The following is a 13,993-nucleotide window of genomic DNA, read 5'->3' on the forward strand; positions in this document are numbered from 1 at the left end:
ACAGAAACACTGAAAAGTCCAGCAAGGACAAAACGATAACAGGGGCAAGGCATAGGAAACTTTCAATCCAGTCAGGCTACTGCTAGAGACTGAGCAGCTTCACAGCCATTAATTAGTTGCACCTTGGTTTTTGGATTACATGTAGAGCTTACAGTTCATCATGGGCATTATTCACTTTTGTTTCCAATTTACAAGAATGTGGCTAGCTCTCATACACTTCTGTGAGTAGCACTGGTTCTCCATAAAAGTGACCTGCTTTCTCTCCCAAAAAAGTAGTATAAGTGAAATAATAAAATGACATTTGATCCTAAAATAATATCTTGTTTTGTTGGCATCATGATAATAGCAAAACCCCGCCTTTCATAATTGCACTAAATCTTCAGAATAAAGATGACAGTGAAAATATTTCTAAAGTAGGGTGGGAATGTGGCTCAATGGTAGATGCTTGTGTAGCATGCTCAGGGCCCTGGGTTTAATTCCTCAGTACTGAACATAAATTAAAAACAAATATTAAAAAGGTGCAAAATTTAACCCTCAGGGCATAATGAAATAACAGCTGATGGTTGACAAAGCTCTCCTTCATTTATTCCTATGTCTTTTAATTTACCAGCATCTTCCTAATTTTTATTATCTTGAATTACTTTAGACAAAAATGTCTATATGCATCTACTACTTCTATTTATATAAGTCATTCACAGAGCCTAAATCTAGCATAATTGATTTTAATGTATATATCCTCTCATTATGTTTAACTTTAGTTGTTATCGTTGGTCTAAAATAGGAGTTTGTAAAATCTTATCGAAGCACTGACTTTGGCTGAAAGAATAAACATGTGGACTGAAGAGATTTCTCAGTGGTTAAGGAGCTTGCCTGCCAATCCTCAGGACCAGAGTTTGATTCCCCAGCGACCATATGTGCAAGATGTGCAAGGTGGCACATGTGTCTGAAATTCATTTGCAGTGGCTGGGAACCCTGGTGTGCCCAATTTCTCTCTCTCCCTCTTTATCCCTCTCTTGCTTTCAAATAAATAAAATATATTTAAGAACTGGCTTAGAAGTTAAGGTGTTTGCCTGGGAAGCCTGAGGACCCATGTTCAACTCTCCAGATCTGACTATAGCCAGACACGCAAAGGTGAGGAAAGCACATGGCAGCACAAGCCCACTAGGTAAGTGCCTGGAGTTTGATTGCAGTGGCTGAGGCCCTGGCCTGCTTGCTCTCTTTTTCTCACTAAAAAAAAAAAAAAAAAAAAAAAAAAAAAAGGGCTGGAAAGATGGCTTAGTAGTTAAGTTCTTGCCTATAAAGCCTAAGGACCCTGGTTGGAGGCTCCATTCCCAGGATCCACGTTAGCCAGATGCACAAGGGGGAGCATGCGTCTGGAGTCCCTTTGCAATGGCTGGAGGCCCTGGCGCTCCCATTCTCTCTCTTTCTCTCTCTCTCTCTCTCTCTCTCTCTGTCACACTCAAATAAATAAATAAAAATAAACAAAAATTTTTTTAAAAGAATAAACACATGGGCTGGAGAGATGGCTTAGCGGTTAAGCGCTTGCCTGTGAAGCCTAAGGACTCTGGTTTGAGGCTCGGTTCCCCAGGTCCCACGTTAGCCAGATGCACAAGGGGGCGAACGCGTCTGGAGTTCGTTTGCAGAGGCTGGAAGCCCTGGCGCGCCCATTCTCTCTCTCTCTCCCTCTGTCTTTCTCTCTGTGTCTGTCGCTCTCAAATAAATAAATAAATAAATAAAAACTAAAAAATAAAAGAATAAACACATGTGCTTGGGTGAAGAAATAAAAGGCACATGAAAGTCCCTTATCTGATTGGTACTTGAACACCAGTTGCAGAGAGATGTTGTGAAAGCTAAGATATGTCTACACATGTGACTTGTCTGAGATAGGAAACCAACAAGTCCACTCTCCCTACCCCTCATGACTTTGATCATGTTATTTCTCATGATGGTGCCTATATCAAAGAAAAGGAGTCAGGTGCTACTGATTTAGCATTGCAGTTTTAAGAGAGCAAGTTGGGCAAGTCAGCAGTAAGAGCAGTCAATGTAGTTCTCATTTTGTAACTAAGCAGATAAAAACTTTTCACCCTAAGAATCAAATGCACATTTATTTCTAATATGTAGGAATATAGGGATTCTCTAGTGTGGTGGCTTGATTCAGGTGCCCCCCCCCCCCAGAAACTTAGGTGTTCTGAATGCTAGGTCCCCAGCTGATGGATATTTGGGAATTAATGCCTGCTGGAGGGAGTGTACTGTTGGGGGTGGGCTTATAGGTGTTATAGCCAGTTGGGCCATGCCAGTGTTTGGCACACTCTCCTGTTGCTATTGTCCACGTATGTTGGCTAGGAGGTGATGTCCACCCTCTGCTCATGCCACCGTTTCCCCCTGCCATTGTGGAGCTTCACCTCGAGCCTGTAAGCCAAAATAAACCTCTTTTTCCCAGAGGCTGCTCTTGGTTGGATGATTTCTACCAGCAATGCGAACCGGACTGCAACATCTAGCTTTCAGCCTTTAATCCCTACTAATTCTGAACCTCAAATACTCCATGGGGTGCTCTTAATGACAACAATTACATCAATTAGCTTAGAGCTCCAAATTTACAACTTCAACCTTATCCTCATATGTTAGCTTCCCATGCCTGCCCATACATCTCCAATACTTGTGGTACTTTTCATGTCAAATCTGAATAATCCCCCCCACCTCAGTGTGCTTTACCAGCAGTGCGCTGGCTAGTGGCTACCACCCACCACCACCCACCTGCTTATGGAGTGCAACACTGCAGGTCTTCCCTTGTTACCCTTAGTACCACCAGTCTGATCCTCTTCTCATTGCTTTTCCTGTCTTGATCTCCACACCGTCTGTCTCACTAGACAAATCCTTGAATATGTGTGCCATTTAGCTCTGGATGCCAGAAGAGTAATAACTATAGCCTCATAGTTATACGTTCAGCAAAGATTTATTAAATGCTGATCACCCAACTTGCTGGATACATCTGCTTAATACACATAAAAATAATTTTTTTGTTTTTTTAATAGGGTCTTACTCTAGCCCAGGCTGACCTGGAATTCACTATGTAATCTCAGAGTGGCCTCAAACTCATGACAATCCTTCTACCCTTGTCTCCCATGTGCTGAGATTAAAGATGTGTGCCCCCATGCCTGGTGATTTTTGACATATATGCATATCATGGGTTTAACTACTTTCTTCTCATGTCCATAACTACAGATTTTTGATAAGCCACTTGCTCTGTCATAAATTATATCCACTGAATCATCACATATACCTTTGCTCCATTTAGTATAAGCCAGAGAGGTAGATGAGATAGAGTTTTATTTTGCTTTTTTGGTTTTGTTTTATTTTTAAGTTACAAAAAGGTAGAAAGAAAATCAAGAGGGATAGACAGAGGAGAAGCTCTGGTCTTTGTCACCTTATTTTTCCCATTTTGGAAAGTCAGATTTATATATATTCTATAGTCTTAAACTTACAAAATGGCATATAATCTTGTCAAAATGGAAAAAATAATCATATCTAGTTCTTTCTCTATTGAAGTATACCTTGTTAAAATTGTCCATCCGGACACCATGGTCACCTTTCCTAGCTGAAGAAATGTATGAACAAGAAGTTACTGAAATTCAATAGTGGCAGACATGTGCAAGATATTCTGCGATGATGTTATCTCTGCATGACATTTGTGATGGATGAAGTTGTAGAGTTCTAGTGGCCAGAAGAGTCATATTGGAATGGTGGTCACATGAGGAAATAGTAAAATGTTAGAAAACTTGAAATTTGTTTAAACAATGGCCATTCAGCAAAGAAATTTGTGTCCCTTCCCCAAATGGCCTGGTTGACTAATGTGTTAAATAGAGTCATATATATTTCAATGCAAAACTTTTTGCTAAAGAAACTTTTGCAATATCATGTTTCTCCCTAAATATAGGAAGTATTGGCTATGAGATGGCTCAACATTTCTGTAGGCATAAGTATCTAAGTTTGGACCTCTAGCAGCCTTGTAAAAGCCTGATGCAATCGGCTTGTATGTAATCCCTGCAACCTAGAACAAGATGGGAAGTGGAGACAAGAGAGCCAGAAGTTGGTGGACCAGACAGCCTGGCAAATGTAACAGAAAACCACAAAAAGGCCCTGCCTCAAACAAGGTAGAAGGTGAAGATTGGCGTTTAAAATTGCCCTTAACCTCTACACAGATGATATGGCTCTCTCTGTCTCTCTCAAAATTAAATAAATAATGAAATTTGCTACCATTGATGTAATTCCAGGATTGTTAATTTCACATCTTACCAAGCTTCTTTATTCACAACAGTCATGTGCCATTCCACCCCAGGTGGCAAACCTATCTACAGACTTGAAAGAAGCTTCTTTTCTATGCCCCATCATTAGTCATTATCTTTGCTGGTGATGAAAAGTGTCCAGGAAGAATCATATACAAAAAAATACATTGGAATCATATTCTTCATGTTTAGTTCTGAAAGATTTACACAGATAAAGAAGACAGTCTGGCTCCTGGGCCTAGGAAAAGTGAGGATAGCCTGGTTTAATATTTGAGCTTATAGACACTCAAATCCATCCTGGGAACCAGCTTTATGAACAGAATTGGCAACTTGTAGAAAAGGTGCCATCCCAAACATTCTTATTTCAATCATTCTGGGTTTTTAATGCAATTCCATTGATCAGCTGAATGCATATAAAAGCTTGAAGGGAAATATGTATATAATTGAAATATTGATTGATCATGAAAAGTATTTTAAGTTTTTTTGACGTGCATGTGTGTGCATGTGTGTGTGTGATATGCATGTTTGTACACATTCTAGAGGATGATATCAGGTGTTGTTTTCAGGTGCTCTCCATGTTGTTTTCTTTCTGCAAGGTTCTGGGAATACAAACCCACTCCTCATGCTTGCAGGGTAAGCCCTTTACCCACTAGCCTCCAGGAAAAGTGTTCTTAAAGTGATAGACCTAGAGGAACACTTAGCTGGGTCTTATCCCAGTAGAGATGAGAGAAAATGAAGTTGACCTTGAAAAGTCATCTTTACTGCAAACTCATTCTCCACAAGCATTCCTCCAAGAAGAAGAAATACTGATCATTAGACCATAAATAAACCACTTGTAAACAAAACATCTGTAGACCAAAACTGGGCCCTTTCAAGCAATGGTTAAATCTGCTGAGCTCTCCATTCATTCATGTGGCTAGTTTCGTTTTAGCCAAATTATTATTTTTCTTTTCTACTTTTCTTATGGAATCAGAAAAGATCATAGTGGATGGTCTAATAAAGCTCTACTCAGATAAGGCGTTCTTTATTAGTTTGAACAAATCTGCCTCTAGAATCTGTCAGCATAGTTATATTCAGATTAGATTAGGAAAAAGTATAACCTATATAATTTATCATAATTAGACTTTCAGCAGCTTGGGTCCCCATGTCTACTTCATGCTTTTCCTCTTTCTTTTCTTTCTTTCTCTCTCTCTCTTCCATTACTTCCTTTCTTCTTCTTCCCTCCTTTCTTCCTTCTTTCATTATTTCCCTCTTTTCTCCCAACTACTTTTAAAGCACCAGTAGAGTGTCCCTGAAATATCTCTTTGTTTCAACCACTAAGTAGCTACAGACTTAGGAAGGACAATGGAAGTTCCCTTGTACATTCATCCACACTGACAAGTGTAGCAGACAGCTTCAGGTTCACTGAGATGAACTTCCAAACCAGGCACAATTATGAAGGAAGGGATATATATTGAAGCTTACAAATCCAGGGGAAATTCCACAATGGCAGAAGAAGTTAGCCTCCTCTTAAAGGACCTCACAAAGAATGAAAAAGCCACGAGCCAAAACATACACAGCACACTTCAGAAACTCCAGGTGAAACTAGGCACATTGCATATCTTTAGATTGTAATTTTAAACCCACCACCACACCTTAGGGCTAGACTACCCAGTGACATCTCCTCCAGCCAGGTGGCTGGAAATCCAAACTACAAACTAATAAAACACTGAATATATGGAGGGCACCTATTCAAATGACCACAACAAGCACCCTCAGAGACCAGGACTGTGATCTCCCTAGAATCTGATGAGGGATTACAGAATGCCAATAGGTTAGGTTCAAGGGATAGCACATACACTTACAAAATCATTTTAGGAATTTTCAATAAAGCAAGGTTTGTATCAGACACAGTGTCCATAACCATCAGTAGACCTCTTTTGATAATCTAAATAGTGGAAATTTCCTGTATCCTGGCCAGCAGTGAAACACATTACTTCAAGCAGATTACTGATGCCCTTAAACCATACCATGTAAAGCTCCTTATTAAGAAAAAATAGAACAAATTTTTTAAAAGGGCTGGAAAGATTGCTTAGTGGTTAAGGCACTTACCAGCAAAGCCTAAGAACCCAGGTTCAGCTCCCCAGACCACGTAAGCCAGCCGCACAAGATGATGCATGCACACAGGCCACTCATATGCACAAGGTATTGCATGCATCTAGAGTTCAATTTCTGGGGCCATAGGGCCTGGTGCACCTATTCTCTCTCATAAGTAAAATTAAAAAAAAAAAAACAACAACTAAAGAATAAGGCATGTATCTTGAGAGCAAGTGGGAACTGACAAAACAGTGTATCGCATTGAAAGCAATACTACTATGTTGGTGCCAGCTGCGGGCACAGCTCCTAGGGGAGCACTTCCCTAGAATGCACAAGGCTTCAAGTTCAATCCTCAGCACTAAAAAGAATCCAGGTAAATTAGTTCATGTCACATTTCTTCAGTTGCAAAATGAAGTCCCATCTAATTCTAGTCCTTTGTTCTATGATTTCAAAGGGAAAGAATAGAGTGGGCTTTAAATGAAATAGACACAAAAGGAAGAAAGAGGGTTGAACTGTAGGATGAAATAGTTGCAAATTGCTTGGTTGAATGAATATATAGTTTATTGCTTTATGAACAAATGAGATCAAGTTTACAATTCCTTCCATGTTTGTGGCCTATGGGTGTTCTAAACAGTCTGTCTTTCTCTGTGACAGGTTAGAACCTTCCCTGGTAACTAGGCTGAATTTCAGCTGCAGACTTGGAATGCCAGAGAATGTCATATATTTGGGGAGATGGAGTAGACTCCTAGGAGCCACGACTATTGAGGCAAGTGCTCTCTTCTCTGTTTCACACTGCTTGACAGCCAGCTCAAGTCACTGAACATCTGACTTTTTTTTCCTCATGATTTTCATGCAAATAAGAGAGTGAAGAAAGTAGAAAGTGTAGTTGGCAGTTCCAATAACCCCAGCAAGTCTTCCTTGCAGCTGGATGGAAATAATCTCATCATTTGAGTGTCTAATTTCTGAGAATTAGAGAGGAATCCCACATACTCTCTTTTCTGTTTTGGTGTGATTATTTTATTTTAAATGCAATACTGGTTTGAAAACGTTCCCAGTTATTGTTCATTCATTTCCACAGAGCTTAAGAAATGTCCAAAGTTCAAAGCTTATAGTTTTCCACTATAACACGCCTGTGCTCACACAGAACAGTGCACTGTACCATTTCATGCTCTTTCAGGGTGCTAACTGTTGGCAGGGAAAAGCTACCGCAATCCTTTCCACAGCTGCAAAAGAGCCTCTGTGTATCATATCACCAGATATGTGGCAGGCAAAATGTGCAATACCTCAGCAAGTCTCCATTCAGTTGAATTATTAAAACTCGGAAATTCAAGATGACCAAAATTTCTTACATTCACATTAAATAATCTTATTTATAAAAAGTACAAATTAAATGTCTGTGTAACACTGCATAGAATACACATTGAATTTAACTAATTGTATTTGACATTGGTTTACTTGGCAAGGACGCACAGTACTATATGTGTGCCAGGAAGATTGCTATTTAATAAGCAGAAAAAAATGGAGCTCATAAATGTTTGTGGAGGACTGGAATGTTCTACACTAAGAAGAGATTTTGGTGATGAATTATTTAAGAATTATAACAACACTTTGGAATTTGAAATGTCTGATGGACTGCATACAATAAATCTATGTACAAATAGCCTCTGTTTGGAGACAAACCAGTAGCTTTAGTCTTTCCACTGCCACCCAGAGGAAGTAAAAATCAACGAATGAAAGGGACAAACCCTTCTCCAGTTATAGCCACCCAGCTTCAGAAGGAATGATTCTGCAGAGAATTTCTTCAGGAGCTGTGTTTATAAACTGTCAAGATAAAGACAGCAATAAAACCACTGAAGGAAAAGTCTGAAGTGGCCAGAAGTTATATTCAGCACATGTGCTGGAGATGGGATGTTAGGCAGCGTGCATATTTTCTTGCAAGGCAGGAAACAGTATCTCTGAGAGTGTCTCCTTACTCGAGTGCATGAAAGCAGTGACTGGAACAGCTGGCCTTCTCAAAGCATTTTCCTTTCAGTTAGTCTGGATAAAGGAACAAGTTCAATTTAATTGTAGGTTGCTTCTAAATACAGTGTGAGGGCTCTCCAATTTGCGACTCTCCAGTTCCTTCTTGCAAAGATAAAAGTAGCAGTAGTAGCAGTGGGTGTAGTTGCAGGAGTGTGTGTGTGTGTGCAAATGTGAGGCAGTATGTAGGTGAATGGGCATATGATGGTTGTGTGAACATGTATATATGAATATAGATCAGTACATGCATATTTGTAAGTTGGTATGTCAATTTATGTATGCGAGTCTGTGAATATTTGTGTATGTGTGTCTGTTGGGGAGGAATGTGTGGATATGTGAATATATGTATGCATACATGGATTTGTGTGAGTCTGGGGGAGTGGCTGTGTGTGGTTCTGCATATATGTGCATATTTTTGTGGGTAGGTGGGCATGTAAATGTGTGTACATAAACGTGTGGGATATGTGATGGTCTAAATATGTGTGTATGTGTAGGTGGTTATGAGTGTGCACATATATATATGATTGTGTGGGGGTGAATCGGTATATACGTTATGCGTATGTGTGGGTGTGCATGTATGTATGCGAGGTGTGAGTAGATGGGTGGGTATATGCGTGAGTGTTGCTGGTTGTGTAGTGTGTGTGAAGGGGTACGGTGAGAGCATTTTTATAAGTTTATGTCTTGTGAGCTCAGTGGAGATGTATTTTTGTTTTATTGACATTTCTGGGTAATTCTCTGATCTTTCTTTATCTCAACAAGTTTTCATATCTTTCATTCTTTTAATCTTTAGCACAGCATAATCATTGAAGGTGGGCTCACCAAGCTTTCTTGTAGTCCAGTAAGATGTTTTCAGAAAACAGGAATTAAGAATATAGGTCCAGGGCTGGAGAGATGGCTTAGCGGTTAAGTGCTTGCCTGTGAAGCCTAAGGACCTCGGTTCGAGGCTCGGTTCCCCAGGTCCCACGTTAGCCAGATGCACAAGGGGGCGCACGCGTCTGGAGTTCGTTTGCAGAGACTGGAAGCCCTGGCGCGCCCATTCTCTCTCTCTCCTTCTATCTGTCTTTCTCTCTGTGTCTGTCACTCTCAAATAAATAAATAAAAAATTTTTTAAAAAAAGAATATAGGTCCAGTGGGAGAAAAAAGACATGCCCCTCTTTTTTCAGAGGGGTATAACTTAATAGATTAATAAACATTTCATATATCATGAAAGAAATTGAAATTAATAGTTTTTATTTCCGAATATGATTTGAAAGTTAATCTTTTAAAAATTTAAAAAAGTTGTTGAACATAATGGTGTATGCCTTTAATCCCAGCACTTAGAAGGCAGAGGTAAGAGGATAGCCATGATTTTGAGGCCAGCCTGTACTACAGAGTAAGTTCCAGGTCAGTGTGGTCTAAGATTGAAACCTTATGTCAGAAAAAAAAAAAAAGTTAAAGAAGTTGTATTATTGCACCATATTGTTTTGAAATAGATACATTGTAGAATGGTTAAATCAAAATAACATATATACTTCTTCATACATACATATATGGTCAAGTTCCTTGCATATTTTGGATATTAACTCCTGGCTAGATGTATCCTTCCCATTATGCGGTTTGTCTCTGCATTCCATTTACTTTCCCGTGGCTGCACACCAACATTTCAGTGTGATGTAATCCCATTTTTCATGGGCTATGTTGTCTGTGTTTGTGTCTTCATCTCCAAAACAGCCTTTCCAAGATCCATGTTATGGGGTTTTCTCCTAGTAGGTTTTACAGACTCAGGTCTTATGACTTTAGTTCATTTGAGTTAGTTTTTGAACATGGTGTGAGATAAGAGTGTAAACTCACGCTTTTGCATAGGAATAGTTTTCACATCAACATTTGTTGAAGTTTCTTCCTCAATGGGTGTTTTTGGCATGTTGTGCCAAAAATCAACTAACTATAAGGGCATGTATTTATTTCTGGCTTCTCTAGTCTGCTCATAGGTCTGTGTGTGTGTGTGTGTGTGTGTGTGTGTGTGTGTGTGTGTGTGTGTGTGTGTTTGAACATCAATACAATGTTGCCTTTACGATAACTTAGTAGTGCATTTGGAAGTCAGGTAGTATGATACCTCAGTTTCATTCCTGTGGCTCAAGATTGCCTTGACTATCTGGGATATTTTATGGTTAACTTTGGGGGTGTTTTATCCATTTTAATAAAAAGTCCTTGGAATTTCAATAGAGATTACATTAAATATTTTGATAACTTTGGGTAGCATCAACATTTATAGTAATTTGAATTCTTCCAGTCCATGAACATGACATGACTTTCCACATTTATGTCATCGATTTTTATCAATATTTTATAGTTTTCAGTGCATAGGTCTTTTATCTCATTAGTTATATTTATTTCCTAGTGTTTAATAATTTTTGTAGTTATTATAATGGAACTTTTTTTCTTTATTTCTTGTTAGCTCATTGTTGACTATGGGAAGACTACTGATTTTGTATGTTAATTTTATATCCTGAAACTTTACTGATTTTGTTTATGAGTTAAAAGTAATTTTGGTAGAATTTTCATGGTTTTCTATATATGAAGACACTGTAGGGCTGGGGATGTGGCTCAGAGCTTGAAGGCACTTGTTTGCAAAGCCTACTGGCCTGGGTCCAATTTTCCAATAACCATGTAAAACTAGATGCACAAAGTGACACATGCATTGGAGTTTGTAGTGGCAGGAGGTCTTGCCATGCCCAGATTCATGCTCTCTCTTTCTCTCTCTCCTAAATAAATAAAATTATTTTTTAAATATCATATACTCTGGAAACAGGGACAATAAAACTTGTTTCTTTTCAATTTCTTTCCTGTTGCATCACTGTTCTGATTAATTGTATAAGCACTGTGCTGCATACAGGTAGTGAGCTGAGCAGTGCTTGTCCCAGGTCCTAAAGAAAAGCTTTTCACCACTGGTTATAAAATACTAGTGGTAGTGTGTTATCTATTCCCTACATTTTATGGAAGTACACACCTTCTATATCTATTATACATAGAGATTTTTTAAAGAAATATTGAATTTATCCATTGAAGTGACCATATGTTTTTGGCCTGTTTGTTAATAAAGTGCATCTCATTTAAGACTTGTGTATGTTTAAATATTTTTGTATTCTTGTCACAAAGTCCATTTAGTTATGCTGAATAGTCCTTTGATATGCTGTTGCATTCAGTTGGCTACTATTATTTTGAAAAAAAAATTCATCTAAGTTCATCAGGACCATTAGCCTGCAATTTTCCTTTCTTTATCTTTTCTTGTCTTTTCTTCTTCCTTGCCATGGTAATTCTAGCCTCATAAAACACATTTGGAAATATCCCTTCTTCAGCTTTTTTTGAAGAATTTAAGAATAACTGGCAATATATGTTTAGTAGAATCCAAAAGAACAAAAGCAAGACAGAAATTAGTGAAATGGAGGCTAAAAGAAAAACAAAAGAAACAATGAAACATAGAGTTGATTCTTTGAAAAAATAAACAAGACTGTCAAACCCTTCTTTGATGGGAGGCTTTTTATCACCAGTTCATCTCCATATTCATTAAAGATCCATTCTATTTCTTCACAATTCACAAGTTAATGTTTTTGAAAACAATTCATTTACAAGGGGTAACACAAGTTTTGCCTTTGCTTGGCATAGAACTATAGTTCATATATAGTTATGTACTGTTATAACTGTATAAAGACATAAGTAGTAAATAAAATGCACCTAGAGCTTACAATTTGACCTAATTTGATATAATTGTACACTTGTGAAATCCTCAACACATAAAAATTTCACAATTAACTCCCAAAACTTCCCTGTATCTCTTTGTAATCCATCTCTGTCTTCAGCTTTGGGCAATTGTTGATCTGTTCCATGCCCTGCAGATTTTTCCTTGTAGTTTTTAGAATTTTTATAAACTGAATATAAAAGTATACTCTTTCCACTTAACATAATAACTTTGATATGTGAATATTTGTATTAATATATCATTTTTTATTACCAAGTCATCTCCATTTTGCAACTCTATACTACCCATTCTACTTCTGATGTGCATGAGGTTGTTGCACTGACTTTTTCTGGAAGATACAAATGTGTACTCATCCCAGGGTGGGGATGGGGACACTAAGGACACACAAAAGTGAAGATTCCCCCACACTCCACCTGGACAAACCATTGAGTATATATATATATATATATTGAGCTTCCTTACAGGAGCATGCATGGCTCAGGAGCAGCTGCATCTCCTGGAAGCTTTAAACTTGGAGCTCCCTGCAAGACATGCAGAGCCCTGAGTTGGGGGAATCTCTTCTCCCCAGCAATTGCTACTTCTCATATAACTTTCAGGAGGACCCTTGCAAATCTTATAAGAGTAATTTAAGGAGCTTTCTGAGAGTGCCTGAGTTTCTAGTCTTCCTCCTTCTTCCAGGAATCAGTGTTTCAGTTTGGAGGACATATCATAGGACAAAGGCAGTCATTAATCTGGAGGTTTTTGTAATACTGTCTTGGAAAGTATTCTGTACCAATCATTGTGAGGGGTTATTCTTGTCCATTGAGTTCATTCCTAGGAAAAGTCAAGTCATGTAATACAGACACATTCATTAAAGAAACTGCCAAAATATTCCTAATTGGTTCTACCATTTTATAACCTATTCAGATTAGTAAACCCTTCTGCTGATACATATCATTGCCAACACTTGGTATGGTCAGCATTTAAAAGCTTAGACATTTCAATGCATACATAATAGTGAATCACTGTGGTTTTAACTTGCTACTGAGTGTCTTCTGTTAACTCTTGCTCCTGGGAAAGACCCAGATTTCCTCATGTAACTCCCAAGACTGAAGCTAACAGAGTGTGTTCATTTCACTTGAAATGGCTCAGAATACTTAATGGAAAGACAGTAGCGTATTGAATAAAGAATTAGGTAGAGTCACATGTGGAAGTATATACATCTGTACCTGCTTCTTTCCAGTTCAAAGTTTTATTTATCATGGATAAATACACATTCATTGTGTATGGCATTGGCACGGGGTAGAAGCTGCATCATGTTCTTCCATTCCATATGAATAGTTCAGTAGCTCATTATCTCATTATCACCACAGCCCAAAGGTAGCCACTCCAATCAGTACTGAAGCAGGAGAAAATTTGTCTTTGCAGTCTGTTTTGGATTCATGGTAACTTTCCAAGTATCTTACATTTTTACAGTTTCTACAAATAATTTTGCATTCCTATGACAGTTAATGGAGAAAACCATGAAATAGAGGCCTGTCTACAGTAGTGTGTACTCTAAACCTTTCACAACATTGTAGGCATCATTTTTAGACTTAAAAAATTAAACATGTCTTCCCAAATAAAATGTACATTTGTACAAAAACCAAAGATTCTTCATGTATGTATGTGTGGAGGGGGGGAGGTGTATATATACATGTGTGGATATCCGTGACCCATGCAGTGGCCAGAAGAAAACATCAGGTGTTCTTTTATTGCTCACCCACATACTTCCTGAACACAGAGTTTCTCCCTCAACCTGGCCCTGCTGTCCATCAGTGAGTTCCAGTGATTCTCTTGCCTCCCCTTACCATGGACCTTGTGTGGCCATGCCATGTTTTACATTAGTTCTTGGTTGCTG

The 13,993-nt window shown here is 38.4% G+C and overlaps 1 long non-coding RNA gene across 1 annotated transcript in view; it reads left to right on the forward strand.

Annotated features, from left to right (window-relative positions):
* LOC123461697 overlaps positions 1-7,109 on the forward strand; it is a 55,849-nt gene extending 48,740 nt beyond the window's left edge. The window contains exon 3 of the long non-coding RNA XR_006637802.1: positions 7,014-7,109. This is a non-coding gene — a long non-coding RNA (uncharacterized LOC123461697). The remainder of the gene's footprint in view (positions 1-7,013) is intronic.
* The last annotated feature ends 6,884 nt before the right edge of the window (positions 7,110-13,993 follow it).

The sequence above is a fragment of the Jaculus jaculus genome, chromosome 6 (assembly GCF_020740685.1).
Source record: "Jaculus jaculus isolate mJacJac1 chromosome 6, mJacJac1.mat.Y.cur, whole genome shotgun sequence".
Classification (NCBI taxonomy): domain Eukaryota; kingdom Metazoa; phylum Chordata; class Mammalia; order Rodentia; family Dipodidae; genus Jaculus; species Jaculus jaculus.